The following is a 17,692-nucleotide window of genomic DNA, read 5'->3' as shown; positions in this document are numbered from 1 at the left end:
ACAATGCCGACTTAAGTACAAGAGGACTGACACTCTCACTTTCTATGATTTGAACCTCTCCTGTTAGTCCAGTTTTAGATTCCGATGCTTGACTTCAGGTTTACTGTGTCCTTTGGACCTTCTTATTGACGATGAAACACAGATATTGCATCGGAATTAAATTCAAAACGCACAATGCCGACTTAAGTAAAAGAGGACTAACACTCTCACTTTCTATGATTTTAACCTCTCCTGTGAGTCCAGTTTTAACTTCTGATGCTTCACTTCCGGTTTACTGTATCCCTTGGACCTTCTTATTGACGAAGAATCACAGAAATTGCATCCGATTTTAATACAAAAGTCACAATGCCGACTTAAGTACAAGAGGACTGATACTCTAACTTTGAATGATTTGAACCTCTCCTAAGAGTCCAGTTTTAGATTCCGATGCTTCACTTCAGGTTTACTATATCCCTTGGACCATCTTATTGACGAGGAAGCACAGAAATAGCATCCGAATGTAATACAAAAGGCACAATACCGACTTCAGTACAAGAGGAGAGACACTCTAACTCACTATGATTTGAACCTTCCCTGTGAGTCCAGTTTTAGATTCCGATGCTTCACTTCAGGTTTGCTGTATCCCTTGGACCTTCTTATTGACGATGAAACACAGAAATTGCACCGGAATTAAATTCAAAATGCACAATGCCGACTTAAGTAAAAGAGGACTGACACTCTCACTTTCTATGATTGAAATCTCTCCTGTGAGTCCAGTTTCAGATTCCGATGCTTCACTTCAGTTTTACTGTATCCCTTGGACCTTCTTATTGACGATGAAGCACAGAAATTGCATCCGAATTTAATACAAATGGCACAATGCCGACTTAAGTACAAGAGGACTGACACTCTCACTTTCTATGATTTCAACCTCTCCTGTTAGTCCAGTTTTAGATTCCGATGCTTGACTTCAGGTTTACTGTGTCCCTTGGACCTTCTTATTGACAATGAAACACAGATATTGCATCGGAATTAAATTCAAAACGCACAATGCCGACTTAAGTAAAAGAGGACTAACACTCTCACTTTCTATGATTTTAACCTCTCCTGTGAGTCCCGTTTTAACTTCTGATGCTTCACTTCAGGTTTACTGTATCACTTGGACCTTCTTATTGACGAAGAATCACAGAAATTGCATCCGATTTTAATACAAAAGTCACAAAGCCGACTTAAGTACAAGAGGACTGATACTCTAACTTTGTATGATTTGAACCTCTCCTGTGAGTCCAGTTTTAGATTCCGATTCTTCACTTCAGGTTTACTATATCCCTTGGACCTTCTTATTGACGAGGAAGCACAGAAATAGCATCCGAATGTAATACAAAAGGCACAATACCGACTTAAGTACAAGAGGAGAGACACTCTAACTCACTATGATTTGAACCTCCCCTGTGAGTCCAGTTTTAGATTCTGATGCTTCACTTTAGGTTTACTGTATCCCTTGGACCTTCTTATAGACCAAGAATCACAGAAATTGCATCCTATTTTAATACAAAAGTCACAATGCCGACTTAAGTACAAGAGGACTGACACTCTCATTTTTTATGATTGGCACCTCTCCTGTGAGTCCAGTTTTAGATTCCGATGCTTCACTTCAGGTTTACTGTAACCCCTGGACCTTCTTATTGAAGATGAAACACAGAAAGTGCATCCGAATTTAATACAAATGGCACAATACCGACTTAAGTACAAGAGGACTGACACTCTCACTTTCTATGATTTGAACCTCTACTGTGAGTCCATTTTTCGATTCCGATGCTTCACTTCAGGTTTACTGTATCCCTTGGACCTTCTTATTGACGATGAAACACAGAAATTGCTTCCGAATTTAATACAAATAGCACAATGCCGACTTAAGTACAAGAGGATTTACACTCTCACTTTCTATGATTTGAACCTCACCTGTGAGTCCGGTTTTAGATTCCGATGCTTCACTTCAGGTTTACTGTATCCCTAGGACCTTCCTATTGACGATGAAACACAGAAATTGCACCCCAATTTAATACAAATGGCACAATGCCGACTTAAGTACAAGAGGACTGACACTCTCACTTTCTATGATTTGAACCTCTCCTGTTAGTCCAGTTTTATTTTCCGATGCTTGACTTCAGGTTTACTGTGTCCCTTGGACCTTCTTATTGACGATGAAACACAGATATTGCATCGGAATTAAATTCAAAACGCACAATGCCGACTTAAGTAAAAGAGGACTAACACTCTCACTTTCTATGATTTTAACCTCTCCTGTGAGTCCAGTTTTAACTTCTGATGCTTCACTTCAGGTTTACTGTATCCCTTGGACCTTCTTATTGACGAAGAATCACAGAAATTGCATCCGATTTTAATACAAAAGTCACAATGCCGACTTAAGTACAAGAGGACTGATACTCTAACTTTGAATGATTTGAACCTCTCCTAAGAGTCCAGTTTTAGATTCCGATGCTTCACTTCAGGTTTACTATATCCCTTGGACCATCTTGTTGACGAGGAAGCACAGAAATAGCATCCGAATGTAATACAAAAGGCACAATACCGACTTCAGTACAAGAGGAGAGACACTCTAACTCACTATGATTTGAACCTTCCCTGTGAGTCCAGTTTTAGATTCCGATGCTTCACTTCAGGTTTGCTGTATCCCTTGGACCTTCTTATTGACGATGAAACACAGAAATTGCACCGGAATTAAATTCAAAATGCACAATGCCGACTTAAGTAAAAGAGGACTGACACTCTCACTTTCTATGATTGAAATCTCTCCTGTGAGTCCAGTTTCAGATTCCGATGCTTCACTTCAGTTTTACTGTATCCCTTGGACCTTCTTATTGACGATGAAGCACAGAAATTGCATCCGAATTTAATACAAATGCCACAATGCTGACTTAAGTACAAGAGGACTGACACTCTCACTTTCTATGATTTGAACCTCTCCTGTTAGTCCAGTTTTACATTCCGATGCTTGACTTCAGGTTTGCTGTGTCCCTTGGACCTTCTTATTGACGATGAAACACAGATATTGCATCGGAATTAAATTCAAAAGGCACAATGGCGGCTTAAGTACAAGAGGACTGACACTTTCACTTTCTATGATTTGAACCTTTCCTGTGAGTCCAGTTTTAGATTCCGATGCTTCACTTCAGGTTTACTGTATCCCTAGGACCTTCCTATTGACGATGAAACACAGAAATTGCACCCCAATTTAATACAAATGGCACAATGCCGACTTAAGTACAAGAGGACTGACACTCTCACTTTCTATGATTTCAACCTCTCCTGTTAGTCCAGTTTTAGATTCCGATGCTTGACTTCAGGTTTACTGTGTCCCTTGGACCTTCTTATTGACGATGAAACACAGATATTGCATCGGAATTAAATTCAAAACGCACAATGCCGACTTAAGTAAAAGAGGACTAACACTCTCACTTTCTATGATTTTAACCTCTCCTGTGAGTCCCGTTTTAACTTCTGATGCTTCACTTCAGGTTTACTGTATCACTTGGACCTTCTTATTGACGAAGAATCACAGAAATTGCATCCGATTTTAATACAAAAGTCACAAAGCCGACTTAAGTACAAGAGGACTGATACTCTAACTTTGTATGATTTGAACCTCTCCTGTGAGTCCAGTTTTAGATTCCGATGCTTCACTTCAGGTTTACTATATCCCTTGGACCTTCTTATTGACGAGGAAGCACAGAAATAGCATCCGAATGTAATACAAAAGGCACAATACCGACTTAAGTACAAGAGGAGAGACACTCTAACTCACTATGATTTGAACCTCCCCTGTGAGTCCAGTTTTAGATTCTGATGCTTCACTTTAGGTTTACTGTATCCCTTGGACCTTCTTATAGAAATTGCATCCTATTTTAATACAAAAGTCACAATGCCGACTTAAGTACAAGAGGACTGACACTCTCATTTTTTATGATTGGCACCTCTCCTGTGAGTCCAGTTTTAGATTCCGATGCTTCACTTCAGGTTTACTGTAACCCCTGGACCTTCTTATTGAAGATGAAACACAGAAAGTGCATCCGAATTTAATACAAATGGCACAATACCGACTTAAGTACAAGAGGACTGACACTCTCACTTTCTATGATTTGAACCTCTCCTGTTAGTCCAGTTTTAGATTCCGATGCTTGACTTCAGGTTTACTGTGTCCCTTGGACCTTCTTATTGACGATGAAACACATATATTGCATCGGAATTAAATTCAAAACGCACAATGCCGACTTAAGTAAAAGAGGACTAACACTCTCACTTTCTATGATTTTAACCTCTCCTGTGAGTCCAGTTTTAACTTCTGATGCTTCACTTCAGGTTTACTGTATCCCTTGGACCTTCTTATTGACGAAGAATCACAGAAATTGCATCCGATTTTAATACAAAAGTCACAATGCCGACTTAAGTACAAGAGGACTGATACTCTAACTTTGAATGATTTGTACCTCTCCTAAGGGAACAGTTTTAGATTCCGATGCTTCACTTCAGGTTTACTATATCCCTTGGACCTTCTTATTGACGAGGAAGCACAGAAATAGCATCCGAATGTAATACAAAAGGCACAATACCGACTTAAGTACAAGAGGAGAGACACTCTAACTCACTATGATTTGAACCTTCCCTGTGAGTCCAGTTTTAGATTCCGATGCTTCACTTCAGGTTTGCTGCATCCCTTGGACCTTCTTATTGACGATGGAACACAGAAATTGCATCGGAATTAAATTCAAAATGCACAATGCCGACTTAAGTAAAAGAGGACTGACACTCTCACTTTCTATGATTGAAATCTCTCCTGTGAGTCCAGTTTCAGATTCCGATGCTTCACTTCAGTTTTACTGTATCCCTTGGACCTTCTTATTGACGATGAAGCACAGAAATTCCATCCGAATTTAATACAAATGCCACAATGCTGACTTAAGTACAAGAGGACTGACACTCTCACTTTCTATGATTTGAACCTCTCCTGTTAGTCCAGTTTTACATTCCGATGCTTGACTTCAGGTTTACTGTGTCCCTTGGACCTTCTTATTGACGATGAAACACAGATATTGCATCGGAATTAAATTCAAAAGGCACAATGGCGGCTTAAGTACAAGAGGACTGACACTTTCACTTTCTATGATTTGAACCTTTCCTGTGAGTCCAGTTTTAGATTCCGATGCTTCACTTCAGGTTTACTGTATCCCTAGGACCTTCCTATTGACGATGAAACACAAAAATTGCACCCCAATTTAATACAAATGGCACAATGCCGACTTAAGTACAAGAGGACTGACACTCTCACTTTCTATGATTTGAACCTCTCCTGTTAGTCCAGTTTTAGATTCCGATGCTTGACTTCAGGCTTACTGTGTCCCTTGGACCTTCTCATTGACGATGAAACACAGATATTGCATCGGAATTAAATTCAAAACGCACAATGCCGACTTAAGAAAAGAGGACTAACACTCTCACTTTCTATGATTTTAACCTCTCCTGTGAGTCCAGTTTTAACTTCTGATGCTTCACTTCAGGTTTACTGTATCCCTTGGACCTTCTTATTGACGAAGAATCACAGAAATTGCATCCAATTTTAATACAAAAGTCACAATGCCGACTTAAGTACAAGAGGACTGATACTCTAACTTTGAATGATTTGAACCTCTCCTAAGAGTCCAATTTTAGATTCCGATGCTTCACTTCAGGTTTACTATATCCCTTGGACCTTCTTATTGACGAGGAAGCACAGAAATAGCATCCGAATGTAATACAAAAGGCACAATACCGACTTAAGTACAAGAGGAGAGACACTCTAACTCACTATGATTTGAACCTTCCCTGTGAGTCCAGTTTTAGATTCCGATGCTTCACTTCAGGTTTGCTGTATCCCTTGGACCTTCTTATTGACGATGAAACACAGAAATTGCATCGGAATTAAATTCAAAATGCACAATGCCGACTTAAGTAAAAGAGGACTGACACTCTCACTTTCTATGATTGAAATCTCTCCTGTGAGTCCAGTTTCAGATTCCGATGCTTCACTTCAGTTTTACTGTATCCCTTGGACCTTCTTATTGACGATGAAGCACAGAAATTGCATCCGAATTTAATACAAATGCCACAATGCTGACTTAAGTACAAGAAGACTGACACTCTCACTTTCTATAATTTGAACCTTTCCTGTGAGTCCAGTTTTAGATTCCGATGCTTCACTTCAGTTTTACTGTATCCCTTGGACCTTCTTATTGACGATGAAGCACAGAAATTGCATCCGAATTTAATACAAATGCCACAATGCTGACTTAAGTACAAGAGGACTGACACTCTCACTTTCTATGATTTGAACCTCTCCTGTTAGTCCAGTTTTACATTCCGATGCTTGACTTCAGGTTTACTGTGTCCCTTGGACCTTCTTATTGACGATGAAACACAGATATTGCATCGGAATTAAATTCAAAAGGCACAATGGCGGCTTAAGTACAAGAGTACTGACACTTTCACTTTCTATGATATGAACCTTTCCTGTGAGTCCAGTTTTAGATTCCGATGCTTCACTTCAGGTTTACTGTATCCCTTGGACCTTCCTATTGACGATGAAACACAGAAATTGCACCCCAATTTAATACAAATGGCACAATGCCGACTTAAGTACAAGAGGACTGACACTCTCACTTTCTATGATTTGAACCTCTCCTGTTAGTCCAGTTTTAGATTCCGATGCTTGACTTCAGTTTTACTGTGTCCCTTGGACCTTCTCATTGACGATGAAACACAGATATTGCATCGGAATTAAATTCAAAACGCACAATGCCGACTTAAGTAAAAGAGGACTAACACTCTCACTTTCTATGATTTTAACCTCTCCTGTGAGTCCAGTTTTAACTTCTGATGCTTCACTTCAGGTTTACTGTATCCCTTGGACCTTCTTATTGACGAAGAATCACAGAAATTGCATCCGATTTTAATACAAAAGTCACAATGCCGACTTAAGTACAAGAGGACTGATACTCTAACTTTGAATGATTTGAACCTCTCCTAAGAGTCCAGTTTTAGATTCCGATGCTTCACTTCAGGTTTACTATATCCCTTGGACCTTCTTATTGACGAGGAAGCACAGAAATAGCATCCGAATGTAATACAAAAGGCACAATACCGACTTTAGTACAAGAGGAGAGACACTCTAACTCACTATGATTTGAACCTTCCCTGTGAGTCCAGTTTTAGATTCCGATGCTTCACTTCAGGTTTGCTGTATCCCTTGGACCTTCTTATTGACGATGAAACACAGAAATTGCATCGGAATTAAATTCAAAATGCACAATGCCGACTTAAGTAAAAGAGGACTGACACTCTCACTTTCTATGATTGAAATCTCTCCTGTGAGTCCAGTTTCAGATTCCGATGCTTCACTTCAGTTTTACTGTATCCCTTGGACCTTCTTATTGACGATGTAGCACAGAAATTGCATCCGAATTTAATACAAATGCCACAATGCTGACTTAAGTACAAGAGGACTGACACTCTCACTTTCTATAATTTGAACCTTTCCTGTGAGTCCAGTTTTAGATTCCGATGCTTCACTTCAGTTTTACTGTATCCCTTGGACCTTCTTATTGACGATGAAGAACAGAAATTGCATCCGAATTTTATACAAATGGCACAATGCCGACTTAAGTACAGGAGGACTGACACCCTCACTTTCTATGATTTGAACCTCTCCTGTGAGTCCGGTTTTAGATTCCGATGCTTCACTTCAGGTTTACTGTATACCTTGCACCTTCTTATTGACGATGAAACATAGAAATTGCATCGGAATTTAATACAAAATGCAAAATGCTGACTTAAGTAAAAGAGGACCGACACGCTAACTTTCTATGTTTTGAACCTCTCCTGTGAGTCCTGTTTTAGTTTCCGATGCTTCTCTTCAGGTTTACTGTATCCCTTGGACCTTATAACTGACGATGAAACACAGAAATTGCATCCGAATTTAATACAAAAGGCACAATACCGACTAAGTACAAGAGGAGTGACACTCTCTCTATGTTTTGAACCTCTCCTGTGAGTCCAGTTTTAGATTCCGATGCTTCACTTCAGGTTTACTGTATCCCCTGGACCTTCTTATTGACAATGAAACACAGAAAAAGCATCAGGAATTACATTCAAAAGCCACAATGCCGACTTAAGCACAAGAGGACTGACATTCTAATTTTCTATGATTTGAACCTCTCCTAAGAGTCCAGTTTTAGATTGCGATGCTTCACTTAAGGTTTACTGTATCCCTTGGACCTTCTTATTGACGATGAAACACAGAGTTTGCATTCGAATTTAATACAAAGGGCACAATGCCGACTTAAGTACAAGAGGACTGACACTCTAACTTTCTATAATATGAACTTCTCCTGTGAGTCCAGTTTTAGATTCCGATGCTTCACTTCAGGTTTACTGTTTCCCTTGGACCTTCTTAGTGACGATGAAACACAGAAATTGCATCCGAATTTAATTCAAAAGGCACAATGGCGGCTTAAGTAAAGAGGACTGACACTTTCACTTTCTATGATTTGAACCTATCCTGTGAGTCCAGTTTTAGATTACGATGCTTAACTTCAGGTTTACTGTATTCCTAGGACCTTCCTATTGACGATGAATCACAGATATTGCACCCGAATTTAATACAAATGGCACAATGCCGACTTAAGTACAAGAGGACTAACACTCTCACTTTCTATGATTTGAACCTCTCCTGTTAGTTCAGTTTTAGATTCCGATGCTTGACTTCAGGTTTACTGTATCCCTTGGACCTTCTTATTGACGATGAAACACAGATATTGCATCGGAATTAAATTCAAAACGCACAATGCCGACTTAAGTAAAAGAGGACTAACACTCTCACTTTCTATGATTTTAACCTCTCCTGTGAGTCCAGTTTTAGATTCCGATGCTTCACTTCAGGTTTACTATTTCCCTTGGACCTTCTTATTGACGAGGAAGCACTGAAATAGCATCCGAATGTAATACAAAAGGCACAATACCGACTTAAGTACAAGAGGAGAGACACTCTAACTCACTATGATTTGAACCTCCCCTGTGAGTCCAGTTTTAGATTCTGATGCTTCACTTTAGGTTTACTGTATCCCTTGGACCTTCTTATAGACCAAGAATCACAGAAATTGCATCCTATTTTAATACAAAAGTCACAATGCCGACTTAAGTACAAGAGGACTGACACTCTCACTTTCTATGATTTGAACCTCTACTGTGAGTCCATTTTTCGATTCCGATGCTTCACTTCAGGTTTACTGTATCCCTTGGACCTTCTTATTGACGATGAAACACAGAAATTGCATCCGAATTTAATACAAATAGCACAATGCCGACATAAGTAAAAGAGGACTGACACTCCAAATTTCGATGAATTGAACCTCTCCAGTGAGTCCAGTTTTAGATTCCGATGCTTCACTTCAGGTTTACTGTATCCCTTGGACCTTCTTATTGACGATGAAACACAGAAATTGCATCCGAATTTAATACAAAAGGCACAATACCGACTTAAGTACAAGAGGAGTGACACTATATCTATGATTTGAATCTCTCCTGTGAGTCCAGTTTTAGATTCCGATGCTTCACTTCAGGTTCACTGTATCCCTTGGACCTTCTTATTGACGATGAAACACAGAAACTGCATCCGAATTTAATACAGATGGCACAATGCCGACTTAAGTACAAGAGGACCGACACTCTCACTTTCTATGATTTGAACCTCTCCCGTGAGTACAGTTTTAGATTCCGATACTTCACTTTAGGTTTACCCTATCCCTTGGACCTTCTTATGGATGATGAAACACAGAAATTCCATCAGAATTAAATTCAAAAGGCACAATGCTGACTTAAGTAAAAGTGGACTGACACTCTCACTCTCTATGATTTGAACCTCTCCTGTGAGTCCAGTTTTAGATTCCGATGCTTCGCTTAAGGTTTACTGTATCCCTTGGACCATCTTATTGACGATGAAACACAGAAATTGCATCGGAATTAAATTCAAAAGGCACAATGCCGACTTAAGTACAAGAGGACTGACACTCAAACTTTTTATGATTTGAACCTCTCCTGTGATTCCAGTTTTAGATTCCGATGCTTCACTTCAGGTTTACTGTATCCCTTGGACCTTCTTATTGACGATGAAACACAGAGTTTGCATCCGAATTTAATACAAAAGGCACAATTCCGACTTAAGTACAAGAGGACTGACACTCTAACTTTCTATGAATGGAACCTCTCCTGTGAGTCCAGTTTTAGATTCCGATGCTTCACTTCAGGTTTACTGTATCACTTGGACCTTCTTATTGACGATGAAACACAGAAATTGCATCCGAATTTAATACAAAAGGCACAATACCGACTTAAGTACGAGTGACACTATATCTATGATTTGAATATCTCCTGTGTGTCCAGGTTTAGATTCCGATGATTCACTTCAGGTTTACTGTATCCCTTGGACCTTCTTATTGACGATGAAGCACAGAAATTGCATCCGAATTTAATACAAATGCCACAATGCTGACTTAAGTACAAGAGGACTGACACTCTCACTTTCTATGATTTGAACCTTTCCTGTGAGTCCAGTTTTAGATTCCGATGCTTCACTTCAGGTTTACTGTATCCCTAGGACCTTCCTATTGACGATGAAACACAGAAATTGCACCCGAATTTAATACAAATGGCACAATGCCGACTTAAGTACAAGAGGACTGACACTCTCACTTTCTATGATTTGAACCTCTCCTGTTAGTCCAGTTTTAGATTCCGATGCTTGACTTCAGGTTTACTGTATCCCTTGGACCTTCTTATTGACGATGAAACACAGATATTGCATCAGAATTAAATTCAAAACGCACAATGCCGACTTAAGTAAAAGAGGACTAACACTCTCACTTTCTATGATTTTAACCTCTCCTGTGAGTCCAGTTTTAACTTCTGATGCTTCACTTCAGGTTTACTGTATGCCTTGGACCTTCTTATTGACGAAGAATCACAGAAATTGCATCCGATTTTAATACAAAGGTCAGAATGCCGACTTAAGTACAAGAGGACTGATACTCTAACTTTGTATGATTTGAACCTCTCCTGTGAGTCCAGTTTTAGATTCCGATGCTTCACTTCAGGTTTACTAAATCCCTTGGACCTTCTTATTGACGAGGAAGCACAGAATTAGCATCCGAATGTAATACAAAAGGCACAATACCGACTTAAGTACATGAGGAGAGACACTCTAACTCACTATGATTTGAACCTCCCCTGTGAGTATAGTTTTAGATTCCGATGCTTCCCTTCAGGTTTGCTGTACCCATTGGACCTTCTTATTGACGATGAAACACAGAAATTGCATCGGAATTAAATTCAAAATGCACAATACCGACTTAAGTAAAAGAGGACTGACACTCTCACTTTCTATGATTGAAATCTCTCCTGTGAGTCCAGTTTCAGATTCCGATGCTTCACTTCAGGTTTACTGTATCCCTTGGACCTTCTTATTGACGATGAAGCACAGAAATTGCATCCGAATTTAATACAAATGCCACAATGCTGACTTAAGTACAAGAGGACTGACACTCTCACTTTCTATGATTTGAACCTTTCCTGTGAGTCCAGTTTTAGATTCCGATGCTTCACTTCAGGTTTACTGTATCCCTTGGACCTTCTTATTGACGATGACACACAGATATTGCACCCGAATTAAATACAAATGGCACAATGCCGACTTAAGTACAAGAGGACTGACACCCTCACTTTCTATGATTTGAACCTCTCCTGTGAGTCCGGTTTTCGATTCCGATGCTTCACTTCATGTTTACTGTATACCTTGCACCTTCTTATTGACGATGAAACATAGAAATTGCATCGGAATTTAATACAAAAGGCAAAATGCTGACTTAAGTAAAAGAGGACCGACACGCTAACTTTCTATGTTTAGAACCTCACCTGTGAGTCCAGTTTTAGATTCCGATGCTTCTCTTCAGGTTTACTGTATCCCTTGGACCTTCTAACTGACGATGAAATACAGAAATTGCATCCGAATTTAATACAAAAGGCACAATACCGACTTAAGTACAAGATGAGTGACACTCTATCTATGTTTTGAACCTCTCCTGTGAGTCCAGTTTTAGATTCCGATGCTTCACTTCAGGTTTACTGTATCCCCTGGACCTTCTTATTGACAATGAAACACAGAAAAAGCATCAGGAATTAAATTCAAAAGGCACAATGCCGACTTAAGTACAAGAGGACTGACATTCTAACTTTCTATGATTTGAACCTCTCCTAAGAGTCCAGTTTTAGATTCCGATGCTTCACTTAAGGTTTACTGTATCCCTTGGACCTTCTTATTGACGATGAAACACAGAGTTTGCATTCGAATTTAATACAAAGGGCACAATGCCGACTTAAGTACAAGAGGACTGACACACTAACTTTCTATGATATGAACTTCTCCTGTGAGTCCAGTTATAGATTCCGATGCTTCACTTCAGGTTTACTGTATCCCTTGGACCTTCTTATTGACGATGAAACACAGAAATTGCATCCGCATTTAATTCAAAAGGCACAATGGCGGCTTAAGTACAAGAGGACAGACACTTTCGCTTTCTATGATTTGAACCTTTCCTGTGAGTCCAGTTTTAGATTCCGATGCTTCACTTCAGGTTTACTGTATACCTAGGACCTTCCTATTGACGATGAATCACTGAAATTGCACCCGAATTTACTACAAATGGCACAATGCCGACTTAAGTACAAGAGGACTGACACTCTCACTTTCTATGATTTGAACCTCTCCTGTTAGTTCAGTTTTAGATTCCGATGCTTGACTTCAGGTTTACTGTATCCCTTGGACCTTCTTATTGACGACGAAACACAGATATTGCATCGGAATTAAATTCAAAACGCACAATGCCGACTTAAGTAAAAGAGGACTAACCCTCTCACTTTCTATGATTTTAACCTCTCCTGTGAGTCCCGTTTAAACTTCTGATGCTTCACTTCAGGTTTACTGTATCCCTTGGACCTTCTTATTGACGAAGAATCACAGAAATTGCATCCGATTTTAATACAAAAGTCACAATGCCGACTTAAGTACAAGAGGACTGGTACTCTAACTTTGTATGATTTGAACCTCTCCTGTGAGTCCAGTTTTAGATTCCGATGTTTCACTTCAGGTTTACTATATCCCTTGGACCTTCTTATTGACGAGGAAGCACAGAAATAGCATCCGAATGTAATAAAAAAGGCACAATACCGACTTAAGTACAAGAGGAGAGACACTCTAACTCACTATGATTTGAACCTCCCCTGTGAGTCCAGTTTTAGATTCTGATGCTTCACTTTAGGTTTACTGTATCCCTTGGACCTTCTTATAGACCAAGAATCACAGAAATTGCATCCTATTTTAATACAAAAGTCACAATGCCGACTTAAGTACAAGAGGACTGACACTCTCATTTTTTATGATTGGCACCTCTCCTGTGAGTCCAGTTTTAGATTCCGATGCTTCACTTCATGTTTACTGTAACCCCTGGACCTTCTTATTGAAGATGAAACACAGAAAGTGCATCCGAATTTCATACAAATGGCACAATGCCGACTTAAGTACAAGAGGACTGACACTCTCACTTTCTATGATTTGAACCTCTACTGTGAGTCCATTTTTCGATTCCGATGCTTCTCTTCAGGTTTACTGTATCCCTTGGACCTTCTTATTGACGATGAAACACAGAAATTGCATCCGAATTTAATACAAATAGCACAATGCCGACTTAAGTACAAGAGGATTGACACTCTCACTTTCTATGATTTGAACCTCACCTGTGAGTCCGGTTTTAGATTCCGATGCTTCACTTCAGGTTTACTGTATACCTTGCACCTTCTTATTGACGATGAAACATAGAAATTGCATCGGAATTTAATACAAAAGGCACAATGATGACTTAAGTAAAAGAGGACTGACACTCCAACTTTCTATGAATTGAACCTCTCCTGTGAGTCCAGTTTTAGATTCCGATGCTTCAGTTCAGGTTTACTGTATCCCTTGGACCTTCTTATTGACGATGATACACAGAAATTGCATCCGAATTTAATACAAAAGGCACAATACCGACTTAAGTACAAGAGGAGTGACACTATATCTATGATTTGAATCTCTCCTGTGAGTCCAGTTTTAGATTCCGATGCTTCACTTCAGGTTCACTGTATCCCTTGGACCTTCTTATTGACGATGAAACACAGAAACTGCATCCGAATTTAATACAGATGGCACAATGCCGACTTAAGTACAAGAGGACCGACACTCTCACTTTCTATGATTTGAACCTCTCCCGTGAGTACTGTTTTAGATACCGATACTTCACTTTAGGTTTACCATATCCCTTGGACCTTCTTATGGAGGATGAAACACAGAAATTGCATCAGAATTAAATTCAAAAGGCACAATGCTGACTTAAGTAAAAGAGGACTAACACTCTCACTTTCTATGATTTTAACCTCTCCTGTGAGTCCAGTTTTAACTTCTGATGCTTCACTTCAGGGTTACTGTATGCCTTGGACCTTCTTATTGACGAAGAATCACAGAAATTGCATCCGATTTTAATACAAAGGTCAGAATGCCGACTTAAGTACAAGAGGACTGATACTCTAACTTTATATGATTTAAACCTCTCCTGTGAGTCCAGTTTTAGATTCCGATACTTCACTTCAGGTTTACTATATCCCTTGGACCTTCTTATTGACGAGGAAGCACAGAAATAGCATCCGAATGTAATACAAAAGGCACAATACCGACTTAAGTACAAGAGGAGAGACACTCTAACTCACTATGGTTTGAACCTCCCCTGTGAGTCTAGTTTTAGATTCCGATGCCTCCCTTCAGGTTTGCTGTACCCCTTGGACCTTCTTATTGACGATGAAACACAGAAATTGCATCGGAATTAAATTCAAAATGCACAATGCCGACTTAAGTAAAAGAGGACTGACACTCTCACTTTCTATGATTGAAATCTCTCCTGTGAGTCCAGTTTCAGATTCCGATGCTTCACTTCAGGTTTACTGTATCCCTTGGACCTTCTTATTGACGATGAAGCACAGAAATTGCATCCGAATTTAATACAAATGCCACAATGCTGACTTAAGTACAAGAGGACTGACACTCTCACTTTCTATGATTTGAACCTTTCCTGTGAGTCCAGTTTTAGATTCCGATGCTTCACTTCAGGTTTACTGTATCCCTTGGACCTTCTTATTGACGATGACACACAGAAATTGCACCCGAATTAAATACAAATGGCACAATGCCGACTTAAGTACAAGAGGACTGACACCCTCACTTTCTATGATTTGAACCTCTCCTTTGAGTCCGGTTTTCGATACCGATGCTTCACTTCATGTTTACTGTATACCTTGCACCTTCTTATTGACGATGAAACATAGAAATTGCATTGGAATTTAATACAAAAGGCAAAATGCTGACTTAAGTAAAAGAGGACCGACACGCTAACTTTCTATGTTTAGAACCTCACCTGTGAGTCCAGTTTTAGATTCCGATGCTTCTCTTCAGGTTTACTGTATCCCTTGGACCTTCTAACTGACGATGAAACAGAAATTGCATCCGAATTTAATACAAAAGGCACAATACCGACTTAAGTACAAGATGAGTGACACTCTATCTATGTTTTGAACCTCTCCTGTGAGTCCAGTTTTAGATTCCGATGCTTCACTTCAGGTTTACTGTATCCCCTGGACCTTCTTATTGACAATGAAACACAGAAAAAGCATCAGGAATTAAATTCAAAAGGCACAATGCCGACTTAAGTACAAGAGGACTGACATTCTAACTTTCTATGATTTGAACCTCTCCTAAGAGTCCAGTTTTAGATTCCGATGCTTCACTTAAGGTTTACTGTATCCCTTGGACCTTCTTATTGAAGATGAAACACAGAGTATGCATCCGAATTTACTACAAATGGCACAATGCCGACTTGAGTACAAGAGGACTGACACTCTCACTTTCTATGATTTGAACCTCTCCTGTTAGTCCAGTTTTAGATTCCGATGCTTGACTTCAGGTTTACTGTATCCCTTGGACCTTCTTATTTACGAGGAAGCACAGAAATAGCATCCGAATGTAATACAAAAGGCACAATACCGACTTAAGTACAAGAGGAGAGACACTCTAACTCACTATGATTTGAACCTCCCCTGTGAGTCCAGTTTTAGATTCTGATGCTTCACTTCAGGTTTACTGTATCCCTTGGACCTTCTTATTGACGAAGAATCACAGAAATTGCATCCTATTTTTATACAAAAGTCACAATGCCGACTTAAGTACAAGAGGACTGACACTCTCATTTGTTATGATTGGCACCTTTCCTGTGAGTCCAGTTTTAGATTCCGATGCTTCACTTCAGGTTTACGGTAACCCCTGGACCTTCTTATTGAAGATGAAACACAGAAAGTGCATCCGAATTTAATACAAATGGCACAATGCCGACTTAAGTACAAGAGGACTGACACTCTCACTTTCTATGATTTGAACCTCTACTGTGAGTACATTTTTAGATTCCGATGCTTCACTTCAGGTTTACTGTATCCCTTGGACTTTCTTATTGACGATGAAACACAGAAATTGCATCCGAATTTAATACAAATAGCACAATGCCGACTTAAGTACAAGAGGATTGACACTCTCACTTTCTATGATTTGAACCTCACCTGTGAGTCCGGTTTTAGATTCCGATGCTTCACTTCAGGTTTACTGTATACCTAGCACCTTCTTATTGACGATGAAACATAGAAATTGCATCGGAATTTAATACAAAAGGCACAATGATGACTTAAGTAAAAGAGGACCGGCACGCTAACTTTCTATGTTTAGAACCTCACCTGTGAGTCCAGTTTTAGATTCCGATGCTTCTCTTCAGGTTTACTGTATCCCTTGGACCTTCTAACTGACGATGAAATACAGAAATTGCATCCGAATTTAATACAAAAGGCACAATACCGACTTAAGTACAAGATGAGTGACACTCTATCTATGTTTTGAACCTCTCCTGTGAGTCCAGTTTTAGATTCCGATGCTTCACTTCAGGTTTACTGTATCCCCTGGACCTTCTTATTGACAATGAAACACAGAAAAAGCATCAGGAATTAAATTCAAAAGGCACAATGCCGACTTAAGTACAAGAGGACTGACATTCTAACTTTCTATGATTTGAACCTCTCCTAAGAGTCCAGTTTTAGATTCCGATGCTTCACTTAAGGTTTACTGTATCCCTTGGACCTTCTTATTGACGATGAAACACAGAGTTTGCATTCGAATTTAATACAAAGGGCACAATGCCGACTTAAGTACAAGAGGACTGACACACTAACTTTCTATGATATGAACTTCTCCTGTGAGTCCAGTTATAGATTCCGATGCTTCACTTCAGGTTTACTGTATCCCTTGGACCTTCTTATTGACGATGAAACACAGAAATTGCATCCGCATTTAATTCAAAAGGCACAATGGCGGCTTAAGTACAAGAGGACAGACACTTTCGCTTTCTATGATTTGAACCTTTCCTGTGAGTCCAGTTTTAGATTCCGATGCTTCACTTCAGGTTTACTGTATACCTAGGACCTTCCTATT

The sequence above is a fragment of the Schistocerca americana genome, chromosome 9, assembly GCF_021461395.2.
Source record: "Schistocerca americana isolate TAMUIC-IGC-003095 chromosome 9, iqSchAmer2.1, whole genome shotgun sequence".
NCBI classification, from domain to species: domain Eukaryota; kingdom Metazoa; phylum Arthropoda; class Insecta; order Orthoptera; family Acrididae; genus Schistocerca; species Schistocerca americana.
Note: the sequence above shows the minus strand (reverse complement) of the source record.